General features: G+C 34.7%; 1 protein-coding gene across 5 annotated transcripts in view; it reads right to left on the reverse strand.

Moving 5' to 3' along the window:
• EYA4 (EYA transcriptional coactivator and phosphatase 4) overlaps positions 1-13,312 on the reverse strand; it is a 158,477-nt gene that overhangs the window by 95,015 nt on the left and 50,150 nt on the right. The window lies entirely within an intron of this gene.

Genomic DNA, 13,312 nt, shown 5'->3' on the forward strand with positions numbered 1-13,312 from the left:
TACTAGTGTTCTGCGATCCAGCTGGCAACTGTTATTTTCTTCATATAACACTGCAAACCAAAAAGGCAAAACCCAAGCTTACATTTCTTTACTGTACTGGAAATTACTCATCACAACAGCTGTATCTAAATAAACTGTATCTTAAAATGGGAACAAGAACATGGTGTTTAGCATTTTTCTTTGTAAGTCCAACGTCCCATAAAAATAAGAATTGAGAACCATTTCCAAATTTCTACTGGTACTTTGTTCTTCACTTCTTAGCCATCGGACAACACTCAAAAGTCAGCCTTGCTTCATGGGGAGACATGGAACTGAAGATGGCACTCTCTCCCCACACAAACCCAACCTGACTGCTGCTCAGAAATGCTCTTTGAGTGAAAGTTACACCTGCAGCACATTTTCGGCACCAGTTTTTGTCACCACTACAACATCCAAATGACAGATAGCAGCTTGGCTCTGTTAAAGCTAATAAAACATGATTGATGAACTGGGCTAGAAAGCTACGTCAGTTCAGATTAGGATATTTGTGCCATCATTTGACAGGTCCCACACTTTATTATTAGAATGGACTGTCAGGACTTTAAGAGCCACTAATAAATACATCCATCCAGATCCCTCGATGCCTTTTTTGTACCTAAACCTATTTAGGCAGTTTAAGTGCAAAAGATTTTTAATTGGAAATTTTGCTTAATTTTTATAAAATACTTGTGTTTAGGAATACAATATACGTCCTTAAACAGGTGCCTGTCAGCTGCTATTATCTCATGCTCTGAAAGTCCAAGTAATCCTCATTTTACTGCATTATGTGGTATAATAAAGGCCCACCTCTTTGACAATGAAAACCCACTGGAGCATACATAAAGAACTGGGGAGAGCATAATCAGCTTTCAGATGTTGTTTTTGACATTAGCATTGGGCATAACCTCATTCTTAACTGCTGAAACAACTAATATGTCAGATGTTAAAGTTTGTTAATGCAAGACTGCGAACAAGCAATTGCTTATTTCACCATCAAAAAAGGGAAACAAAGGAAAAAGCAATCATGGAAAATGCTGCCAAGGAAAGACTGAAAGCCACGGGACAGATACGAACAATGAGTTCTGCCATGGAAAACCTTGGACACTGCTCAACAAATTGCAGAGTCATCACAGTAGTAGATGATGAATAAAATGTGCTTCTTCTACCAGGCATCAAGGCAGAGGAAGTGCAGCGTGGTTGTGGATTCCCCAAGTATTTCAGGAGCATGTCCTCACCCCCTTCATACACCTTTGTACACAGGAGGTCTTCAAACAGTGGCTCCAGAGAGGAGGAGGCTCACTTGCCCCCCAGCCCCCCCACTGCTTTACCTCTGTCCTCCTGAACTTCCCCATCTCCTGCCACAGACCAACACTTCTCTGCTCCCAGGAAGGCAAGGACCAAGGAAATGACCATCAGTCTTCCTCGTTTTCCCAGTAAAGCAAGATAGTTCTGTCGTTTCACAGACCTGTGTGCCTGACACCAAGCTATAGTCTTAGACACTTTTAACGGTAATGTTAGTTTATCTCATTAAAGAATGAACACAGTGGTGGTGACAAAAGAAATAAATCAAAACCATAATTCTGTGCACATAGCAATACTGTCAAAAGATGATCAGAGAAAATCATTACATCTACAGCAAAACATTCTTTCTTTAATAGACAGGGAAACCACTGTCCCAGCATCTCTGTGACTAATGAGTGACTTCATTCACAAGTTGAGATCACCAAGGGGGGAGCTGTTTTCTATGTACACATAAATGGGGAGTTTCTTTGGGCCTTTACACCACCATTCTAAGGACACAAATATAAAAGAAAGGAACATTAAGCAAGAGTATTGCAGATATTAGTGAATTTAAAAAAAAAAAAAGTATTAATTTGAGAAAATATGACAGCGTGAAATGTTAAGTGTTTTGAATTTCTCAATTAGTTCTGAAACTGAATGTGTTTGGTTTAGGGTCGCAGTAATGAAAATTGCTTCAGATATAATTTGATGTTTCTTATTCTGTAGTTTGCTTTGTACATTGCCGTTCACTGCTTGTCAGCAATAGAAAGAATACCAAAGCAAAAGCCAGTGCTTCTTTACCTTTTACATAGTCACAAACTAAAAAACTGTTCAGGACTAAATAAGCTTCAGGTACTGTTACATCCACATCTTTCCAAACTAATAAAAATAGCAGGGAAGGTAAGAAAGATTTCTCTACTAATTTTTTCTCCTTTTTCCTCTAGGTGGAGAAATTGAAGAAAAGGAAAATGCTTTATTTATATAAGCAGTAATCACTTATTCAGATACTGATGGGAGCATATGGTTCCCTTGAACGCAATTTTGCCGTTGCTTTTTTTTAAAACTATTCCTTCAGATTTCATCATATTATATGTGAAGTACTTCTCAAGATACATTAGAGGGAAAAGCACACGACAGCAGCAAATTTTGTTGCTGTAGAGCAAGCCTGTCTAATGCATTTTGAGAGCCATCACTACTATTTCACATTTTGAGTCAATACGGTTTTTGAGCAATACAGTGATACAACTGATGACAAATGAATGCGAGGAGAGCACTTTTTGAGAAAGGGCTGCTTATGAGATTTTGGTTTGGTCAACAGTTTCATAATTAGAGATCAAATTCAATGCCAAATAAATATTTTAGTGGACTCTGATCTTGCATTCAAAGAGGGTTTGAAGGCACTTTGATCATGAGAACTGTGCAAGGCAGTGACTTCGATCCCCCTCGGGGCCTCTTTACATTTCCCTGGCTGTGGGACTGGGTCTCACAGGTCATGACAGGCCCTAGGGGTATGAACCTCTAGCCAGGCTGGTCTAATGGTGCCTCAAACCAGCCCAATTGTGTCAAAAAAAAAAAAAAAACTAGCTCAACTGCTTTTAACTTCTTTGTTTGTTCCTCTTTTTAGCTACAAACTGTTGGAAAAAAATAAATTCTCAGGTCTGAACTGCCATGCTTTTTCAATAAATTTAAATTAAATTTACATTTATAAACCCCTCTCAGATGCATTTGTCATCTCTGACCTTTTTTGTTTGTTTGTTTGTTTTGTCCAAAATGTTTATGTTGCAATTCCACAACACCTGATAGACCTCATAGGAGGCCAAACTATCCTTTGAATTGCATGTCACAATTGCCTCCTACCTTCTACAGGGCTTGTTTGTAAAAGCAAGGGAGATAAATAAAATCATCAACATTTTAACAGTTCTATAGATAGGTGATATTGTATTTGTTAGACTCTGGTCACAACTAAAGCTCTGTTATGTTCTACCTACTTAACATCTTGCAACTCATGGAGGAAAGTTCAGTTTCATCACCATCCCTGTCTCCTTCCCTCACTTTATTCCTCTCAGCCTTGCAGAAAGCAGCTTCTCAGGTCCAGAAAACAAAACAGCAGATGTCAAGATATCTGTGGCTGGATGTCAAGATATGCCCTTTTTTCATTATTGGACTTTTTTCATTATTGACATTGTTACCAAAACCTAAAACGCTTTCATAAAATCTCAAAAAAATTTGAAAAACAGTCAGAAGCTATCTAAATTGCTGAATTCGAAGTAGAAATAGATATAGCAGTATATCAAATTTACAAACAGTGATAATGGGAAAAGTTTACTAACAACAACAAACCATAAATATTTGAAAATACATTCCCAAAAGAGCTTAAAAAATCACTTTAAAAAATTGCCTGTTTTTTCTGTACTCACATTTTCCAATTTATTTGTACACTCTTACATGTAACTTTGTAAAACACAAGTATACATCTTCATGTCTTTAACTTGAAATATTAAGCCTTTGATATTAAGCATTTAACTCAAATCATTAGTATCATAAATACAACAAAATTGTCAAAACTGGAAACAGTATTTTTTGCCTCAGCATCTCCACCTCATTTTTTTTCCATTGATCTCCTCCATGAAATTTTGTCTAAAAGTACTTACCTACATCTTAATCTCAGGGGGCATTTTAAGAGACTCTGTATTAAATCAGAATTAATATGAAAGTAACTTGAATTAAAAATTTAAACTGTAATTTAAAACAAGAAAAATCCTGAACATTTCAAAATGTACATAAAGTTCAAGGGACAAATTATATGAAAAGAGTTTTCATATAATTTCTCCTAAAGGGAAGTTGTCTTGTAACACTTTACCTAAGGCATTAAAGGTAAAAATAATTTTTAAAATGAAAAAAAAAAAAATGTCACGACATTTTCTAGGGCCTCAGTAAAGATCAGTGCTGGGCATACAAACTGAAAGTTTAAAATCTAGTTTTTCCTTATGGCTCTTCAGAGTCAACTCTAGTATAATCTTCAAAGTTTATTTTATGACCAAATAAAAAGTTTATTTAAATAAGTACAGGAGAGAAATACAGTCATGTGAAAGTTGGGAAGAGGATTTTAAATTTTTAAAGCAGATCCTAAAAGCTGCAAGGGAAATAAGAGGCTGAATTGTTGCGAGTGTTTTGACTTGAACTTCTGATTAACAGACCACAATTTCTATCATTTTCACCATTATGACTTCAAAGACACTTGTTAAGAGTGTTTGTTAGTATTTTACTGCTCTTAGTCAGGCCTCAATCTAGATAATATCCAGTCTGAGTAGACAAAATGCTATCCATTTTTCTCTCTCTCTCTTTTTTTTTTTTTTCTCCAGATGCTTTTCACTACTTGTACTGAGCATTTTTTTTAGCTATTGCCCTGCTCCTGCAAGGCAACCAGCTCTCCTTCCTCTTCCCCTTCACTCCTCATACATTTGGCTATTTTATTGTACATGCACAGAAATAATGGTTTGAGGAATGGTATGATATATTTTTCAAATAAAACAAGGGCTCTATCCTTGATTTAACTTACTGTTTATTTTGAAAGCTGACTGGCACCTTCATAATTGCCATAGGCCTCCTCACCAGAAAGCTAGAGCAATATCAAGCCCAAGGTAACTAAAGCAGGGATTCCTAAGCTGCGGTATGCAAACCACTTCAAGGCGGTGCTCTTGTGCTGGGGCAGGCAAAAGCAGGAACAGCAGCAACAGAGCCTGACCTTTCTGGGCACAGTGCTAGGATTCACACTGTTTATTTGTGCCTGGAGCAAAGCCTGATGTGGTAGGGGAAGTGCTTTTTACATGAGGGAAAAGATGGTGTTTAGCTTCTGACTTGGGAGACACGGGAATTAAGGAATGGCTGACTCACCCTGAAAAAGACTGTCCATAAATGACTGTTTTCTAGCAAGTAAGCTCTTTCAGCTATCACTCTAATGGTTCAACAAAAGCAGTGTTTTCACTGGTGTCGCCTCCTTTACTAGGATTCATACAGAAGTATGGAACAAAAATGTGGTTGCCTTTTTTTATTTTATTATGAACTTTCAATGCAACATGATAAATTTTTATATGCATTAAAAATAAACCAACACAAATAAGGTACTACAAAAGAAAAAATAAATTATAAAAGCTTGTGCAGTATCCCATTAAACAAACCTAAAGAAAAGCTCTCTTTGGGATTGAATGAAGTTTATCTTTCATATGCTGAGAGAAGCCAGCCACATTACAAAAAAAAAAAAATGGTTTTAATTGCATGAAAAAGTGATCCTCAAGTAAAACTTAATGGAATACATGAGCTACATAGGATATTACAGGGAAAGTTCTTGGTCTTCTCCATATCTAGGTGTGGATATTCCAGAAAGACACCCAGCCTAGCTGGGTCAGTTAACCTTTCAATATCCTTTAAAAGTTCGAATGAAAGCTAAAATAATAAATACTATTTCATGTACAAAGATTTGATAGATCTTTCTGCATAACTACATTTAAGCTTGAAGTCATCAATGTGTTAATAAAGAACCCATACTCTGAAAGTACTGCTAAGCAATGCTGCTGATTCTTTACAGATGACACTGTAACTGTTGGGCACCTTAGTATTCCATATATTTAAAGTGTGCATGCATTGCTAAAAATCATCCCTTAGAAACACAATTCTAATGATATTTTACTATAATTAGCTAACTATTTTCTTATTTATTTTCTTTCTTTAGGGTAAGATGTCCATGCTTTTCCCATAATACTTTCATAAGGTTTGTATCAAACACGGTGCTGATAAATTCATTCCTTTGAATGTATATGTTCTTCTGTGTATCAAAGGAGAACTTGCACAGAAGTTTCCATTTTTTCCTTTGTTTGTGTTGGCAGCTTTACCAGTGGGAATTGCAAAGAATTTCACAGCCTGGCAAAGGGAGGAAGTGACATCTCTATATCCCCAAATTATCCAGCTTTCATCAGTTTGCTCCTTTTTCTGCTGTGCTACACTGTAGGCTTTTATTTCTTTTTTTTCTTCAGTGACAGCCTACTGCTTAAATAAAACACAATCCTCCCTTTTTGTAAATTTATTAAATACACCCTTTGCTTTAAACTACTGTATCCTGAAGTCTAAGTTCATTTTTAAGTCCTCTGCAACCCAGAAAAGATGTGGGGGCATATTACGCTCTCTGGACAAGCTCATCAGCTTGGTGTGGAATGCACCACAATAACCAAGAGCACAATTTGGCTTTTGGCTTCCACAGAGAGTTTTGCCAAAGCACCCTTGTATTAAGCTGATCACCTGCTAAACTCTACAAGCTTATAAAATTTATAAAATCACTTAAAATTCTGTACTGCTTCATATGCAAGAATCCTATAGTAATTTTCAAACATGCAGATTTAAAAATAGAAATGCAATGTTATTAATATCCATTTATGACCATACTCTCCTTTACTGCAGTGTCGATCTAAAATTATCCATGACATACTACCAAAATTTGGCCCTTCCTTTATCTTTTGCCTGGTATTTCTATGTATAAAGTTTTAATTTAGTGATTTTTTTTTTCCCTCATCAGACTTGCAATTCTACTACAGTAAATAGTGTTGTACTGTTGTGAGAGCAAAATTTGGATCAGGATAGAGATTTCAACACCGTTCTACTCAAAAATATAGTATTTCAGAGGTTTTACCACAACTTCAAAGGTGGATCATCTTACAAGTGACTAGTGCTGGAGAGCAAACATCCTCCATCATCATAACCAATTTTTCAGCATCAGCACAAGCTGGTGGAAGAATAACTTGGATTAAAATCATGATCTCTGCTTCTGGATACAAGTACAATAGCGTAGACAAGTTGCTTCTCTACATGCTATTTAGATTTGCATATATAAATGAAGAATAAAATATGTCAAGAAATACTATGATTTATGATAATTTAGAAGCTTTAGTAAAATCAGGTTATTGTTACTGTTATGAAACATTAGTTAAAAAGTGCTTTGAAATGGATAACAACAACAACAAAATAAATAAATAATTTTAAAAAACTATAATGATGTTGTATTTTGTTTTTATACCTATCAATTTATTTCTTCCCTAAAACACACCTCTAAAAAATATATTGCTGCCTAAATAAGAAACTTAGAATTCTGATTCTTCAGATGGGCTTTTGATAATTTCCAATAATTGAATAGTACTTTTTTCAAAATAGAGAATAAAATATAGAAGCTTCAATGACTTTTTCTATGGAGAAAGAAATGAACTAAAATACACAAAAAATGAAAGTATTTGAGGAAAACCTAGTTACTTTTGCAGGTGAAGAAAACTTCTTTCCAAACGGGAAACCAAGAACCAAACTCTAAAGGAACACAGACAAAAAACACGAATGGTATTTCCTTGTAGTACACCAAAACAATTTTTTCTCAGTTTTAAAGATAGTGTAGCGATTCTTGTCATTGGTAGAATACAGATATACAGATAAAGCTTTTTCTTCTCTGTCAGACAGACACAACTGTAGTTTGCCAATTTTTAGAATATAAGAAAGCATTTTGGAGATGTACATTCAGGCAGCGTATTTCTTTTTAAATACTGGTTTCTAAGCCAGTGAGAGTATTTGACACAAACTGTAAAAATGCTTACGCGTATGCTTATCCCTTCACACGTGAATTGTTTCATTGGTGTTAATAAGATTATTCAGCGTGCAGTTAGGCATATGTGTAAATCACTACCTGAATGGAACCGAAACTGGAATATGGTTAAGTTTCCGTCTGATATTTCAGGTCTATTCTCTTTACCAGATTTGTAATTATTTACTGTTCTCAAAAAAAAAAGACATCACTTGGTAATGTGTGTAATTAGAAAGGAGACTTACACAGCACACATATTTCTAGAGAGCTACAAATACATTGAGATATTATTGAAAAATATATATAGTGCATAAAAATATTGCTCCAGAGATTTGAAACAACTCAAACACACACATACTCATTCAAAATGAATCCACTAAAAATATCTTCAGTTTTAGCTAGAGTTCAAGGGAATATTAGAAAATACTAAGAAATCTTTTAAATATCTCGAGGTGCAGAGCAGAGAGAGGAAATATGCAAGCTAGTAACTCAAATACCAAACTGAAGTAAAGCACAGTTACTTCACTACAAGAAAACTTCTATCAGAGTGCATGGCATTACTGGCTGCCAAAGCCATGTATGCAAGATTCATGCTGATTTGGCCCAAAAGAGTCACATCTGGACAGAGGCAGGGCCCAAGCAAATAGCACCCTGTTACTAAATATAACTCTAGTTCTGCTTTCTGTCCCTGCTGTGAGCGTCCAAGCGCTGCATTACAAGCACTGAGGAATAAAAGGCAGTTTCAAACCCATATTTTAAAAAATTAAATGAATGCCTGACTGTGCCTGTGCAGAAGGATGGGATAAAAAGAAAGGGAGTTACAACTGAAGTCCTTTTTACACAAGTATCTGCATGACAGGGGAGCAGAGAGAAATTGGCAGCAGAAGAGGGAATTTTTTTTTTTTTTGCCCAGCGAGTGCTGCACTCCAGAGCTGGCTGATAGCTCAGGATATCAACCACGGTATCTCTGCCTTCAGTCTCTATTACGAATTAAATTACCAGATGAGATCTTTGGGCTGTACAGTATACAATGACATATTTTTGGAAGTGGGCATTACTGACTATTTTAAAAGTAGATACAGTCTCCCCACTGTACAGTGTAGTTATGGAATAACCTGCCATTACAAGGAGTTCAATCTTACCTTTATTCTCCATTGATTTTTTTCCTGTGTGAAATATACATATTTATATCTGGACAAATCAAAACTAATTAATATTTGTGGATGATCTTATTTTTCATGAAATAATCTGAGTCATACAAAACTCAAGTTTTAGCCTCCACGTTCTCTAGTGGCAATGAATTATAAACCTTTATTATGTGTTGGTAGGAAAACATTCCTTTTATTAGTTTGAAAAATATTTCAGTTTCTTTCAATACTCCCTAAATTGCAGCACTTGACTTACAATCCCTATCCTACGCATTACTGAGTATGCATTTCTACAGTCACCTGTCAACTATATTAGCCTCAGTCCATAAAGAAGGGTTGGGTTTTTGAATATCTTTATTAATTTCCATTTCTCATATCTGAATTCCATAGTTCTTCCAAATCCATAGCAGGTTGACAAACAGAATTTAATATAGAGGGCAAATTTCCCTCCCTCCCTCTGTGTGGCAGCACAGAAATACTGGAAGAGTCTCAACACCAGACACTGGGTAACCTTAACATAGATTTTGTGTGAAGCCCCACTTTAGGGAACTACAACATAACTCTACTCCTCCTACTTTTTCTGAATAGTTAACAAAGATTAACAGCCCAATTCAGGAACGTGTTCATCCCGGAGACTCTTTCATCAGGAGACACTGAAAATCAAGACCCATTTCACCGTTCCAGAGGCCACATCTCTTCATTGACTCACTTCTAGCTTGGGTTTCTCAATGGGGAAGTAGGTGGGATGAACCTGAATTTGGGTTCCCTAAATATCTATATAAATTTAGATGCCTGAAGCAGTGGTGCAAACTCTTTGATTATTGTATTTAAACAGATGATCAATTTTGTAAGTTTAGCCCAAGATTTTTCTACAGTTAAGAAACCCAACACTGGAGCCTCAAAGCTGACACTTCATTTCTTAGTTACACAAAATCTAAACTTCTGGTTTCTATAATAAGATTTACCATATAGACGAAAAGGGAGTGACGACCACAGATTGCTAGGTTAGTTTTGCAGTCTCAGAGGGACACATTGTTTCAGAGTTGCTTATTGGGAAAGGAACACAAATAAGACCTGGAAGTGCACCAAGTTTTAGAATAAATGAAGCAGATCAAAGATGAATTCTGGGTATACAAGTAGTTTGAAACAGCTATTATCTCAATAAAATACAGAAAATCATATATAAAACAGAGATGATGGAATGTTTCAGAAGAATGTATGAATGAACAATTAAACCTTGAGAATTAGGAAAACATTAACTAATGTCTTTCATTTGATGCTGTGTGGCAAGAGCTTTCCACATGAAAAAAAAAAATGTATTGCTTTTCCTAATTATTTATCATAACCTCATCAGCTTACCAGCACAGATAAAGATGAAGCCATGGGCCCTTGAAGATGGGAGATGGAGATTTTCACATCTCTATTTTTACGATAAAATAGTACACATTCTTAGATTTCAGGGGGTTCAAGAAATCAGCTGAGTTGTTCTGCAAAATTACTGAGGGTTTTCTGAGGGTTAGAAAGCAGATTCATATATATCTATTTCAGCTCAAAGGGAACTAAAACTGAGAATGAATATAAAGAGGAGCTATCCAAATAGTAAAAAGGGAGAAAATTACTAGTACAAAAATGTTGTATTATGCAAGATTCTTAGAAGTTACCCATGAATTTGAGAAAAAAATAGCACTGAAGAAGGTGACTGAAAAAAAAGATTTTGATAGGATACAGTTAAAATTCACCAGCCTTGAGAATAAATCAGGATAATCATTACAACATAAAACTGGCTAACAAGAAGCATCTTTCAGATTTTGTCTTGATGTCTAGGTTATACAAGGTTTGAAAGTTGTGAAGTTATGAAGAGATGACTCTTGTGATTTAGTGCACCTCCACCTTCAGGAAGTTGGTTTAAATGCCTATCGGAATAAAACTGAAAATTCTGCTGAGGAAAGGAGGCCTGATATCACTCATGAAAACTGTCCAAAGCTGTGATGAATATGGCTTTCTGCAAGATTGTCTTGCTACAGAGAGGGCCGCTTTCTTTAAAGTGTTCTTACAGTATCTTTAAAGACTCACAGAAATAATTAAATGTACCAAAACATTCCAAACAACTTGTATCTATCGTATGAAAAACTGTCAGAGAAGCAACATATTAAATTATATATACAGTTTAATATTTAAAAAAAATTGGGTTCACTTTGTGTTTCAAAACTTAAAAAACAAAAATCAAAACTTCAAAAAAAAAAAACTTAATCAAAGCATAATTTTAAAATATTTGTAAAATAGTACCTGTAATTTTGTCGGTAGACTAACAAAACTCTGAAATTATCGAGTTAAAAGGATTATTTTTAAATTGTGTTATTGAGTCTTTATTAAACATAAATGAGAATTTTTATTTTAATTTCAGACAAAAATAGAAAGAAAAACTTTTAAGTATAACTCAAGATTAAAAAGTTAAACTAAAGAATTATATTATTCAATTGCATTGTTTTACAATATACAATGGAGAAAATGTTGGCAATTGTTTTTCTCAGATAAACATTTTATTTTCACTTGCACAGAAATGAGTTTTCCAAGACACTGTTTCAGCTTTCTTTCAAGAGAAATCAAGTTTTTATAACTCTAACATAAAGGAACTCAATTAAGAATTGAAAAAGCAGGAAATTTTCACTTTTCCAAATCATAAATAACAAATCAAGTAAGAGAAGCTGAGCTCTACCAGTTACTTTTTGAAGTCCTTTGGCACAGAGAACATCAAAGGTGTCCAAGCAGGAAGAAACCTAATTCTCAATTCAAACTCCTTTTTTCTTTTTTTTTTTTTTCTCCCAGAAATCAGTACTTTCATTTGTAACACCTTTCTGTAAAGAAAAAATCCTTTTGTATGCCTTTCCATACCTTAATATATCCAGGTGGTATTGAAAACCTGTCCCAATATGATGACTTGTTCACTTTGTAATTGTGATTAATAATTCTCTTGTATAATAAATCCTTTAGTTGTGCATTAAGATATTTTTTATTTATTCAAACTACTTAAGGTAGTTTTATTTCAATTAAATAAATTAAATGTTTTTTCTGAAGTTGGGTGGAATTCTGATTTGCATTCAAACTGCAGGTTGATCTGAATAATGAGTTTAACTTTAAATTTTTATCAAGTAAAAAATGCAGTTTCCTTAGATCTAACAAAATATGAACTGAGATTCAGAAGCTGCTGAAGTCCATAAAATTACGTTAAAGACAATTATTTCCCCAAATACTTATTTTTCAGATGCCATTCAAGGCAAACCCATGTTTAATGATTAAACTGTCAATGACAATGAAGGTTTCTAAAGAATAACAATTTTAAAATGCTAATAAACATAAAGCAAGCAAGCAAGCAAACAAACAACAACAAAAAAAGATAAAAACTTTATTTTTGATGGGTAGTTTAAATCATGGTTAGAAATGGTGATTAAAAATCATATGGTCTTAAACCAGGCAACTCTGGGAAGTAGAAAGGCTTGGATTAATTCTAAGAAATTCATAGGCACTCATAGGCCAGACCCAGCATACTCTGAACTGTCTAGGAAACGTTTCTCTGTTAGCTTGATTTTTAGTCTCTTGACTCTTGGGCTGTCAAAACAGGCCTTAAGAGCAAAGAGAGTGAGTCTAGAATTGTAAAGCAGGTAAATTTATATCCACATTCATTCACAAAATTTAAATTACATCTTTCTATGCATTATCTCTGAATTTGAATTATTTAAATATGTTTTAGCTTATAATGACATTGTTAATAACTGAACAGTCAGGAGAGAGGCTAAACAGGAAACACAACTAAAAAGAGCACGAATTAATAAGTTAGTTACCCACTGTTATAGTAACTTACACCTTCTTCTGGCTCTTTGGTATGTAAATTAAATGACTGAAACCAATTTACATTCATATGTATACATCAGAAAGCGAGTGGATATCTAGATTGGCTGAACTTACAAATTCCAATTTCTTGGCAAGTTAGATATCTCATCTTAGATCTCCTTATCCATTTATACATTAGGAAATGTGGATAAACCAATTATAGAACAGACACAGACCCAATCAGATCAAAAGCAGATCAGTATGCAAGGGTGATAAGACTAATGAAAACATCGTTTCGAATGGGATACTTTAAACTCAGTGGGAACCAACTAGGACTTTGGAGCATGGAACAAAGTATAAAGAAAAAAGTCCAAATGCACAGGGTTTATGTCCACTTACAAATTGTGGGGAGCAGACATTTCTC

Source organism: Anser cygnoides, chromosome 3 (assembly GCF_040182565.1).
Source record: "Anser cygnoides isolate HZ-2024a breed goose chromosome 3, Taihu_goose_T2T_genome, whole genome shotgun sequence".
NCBI lineage: Eukaryota > Metazoa > Chordata > Aves > Anseriformes > Anatidae > Anser > Anser cygnoides.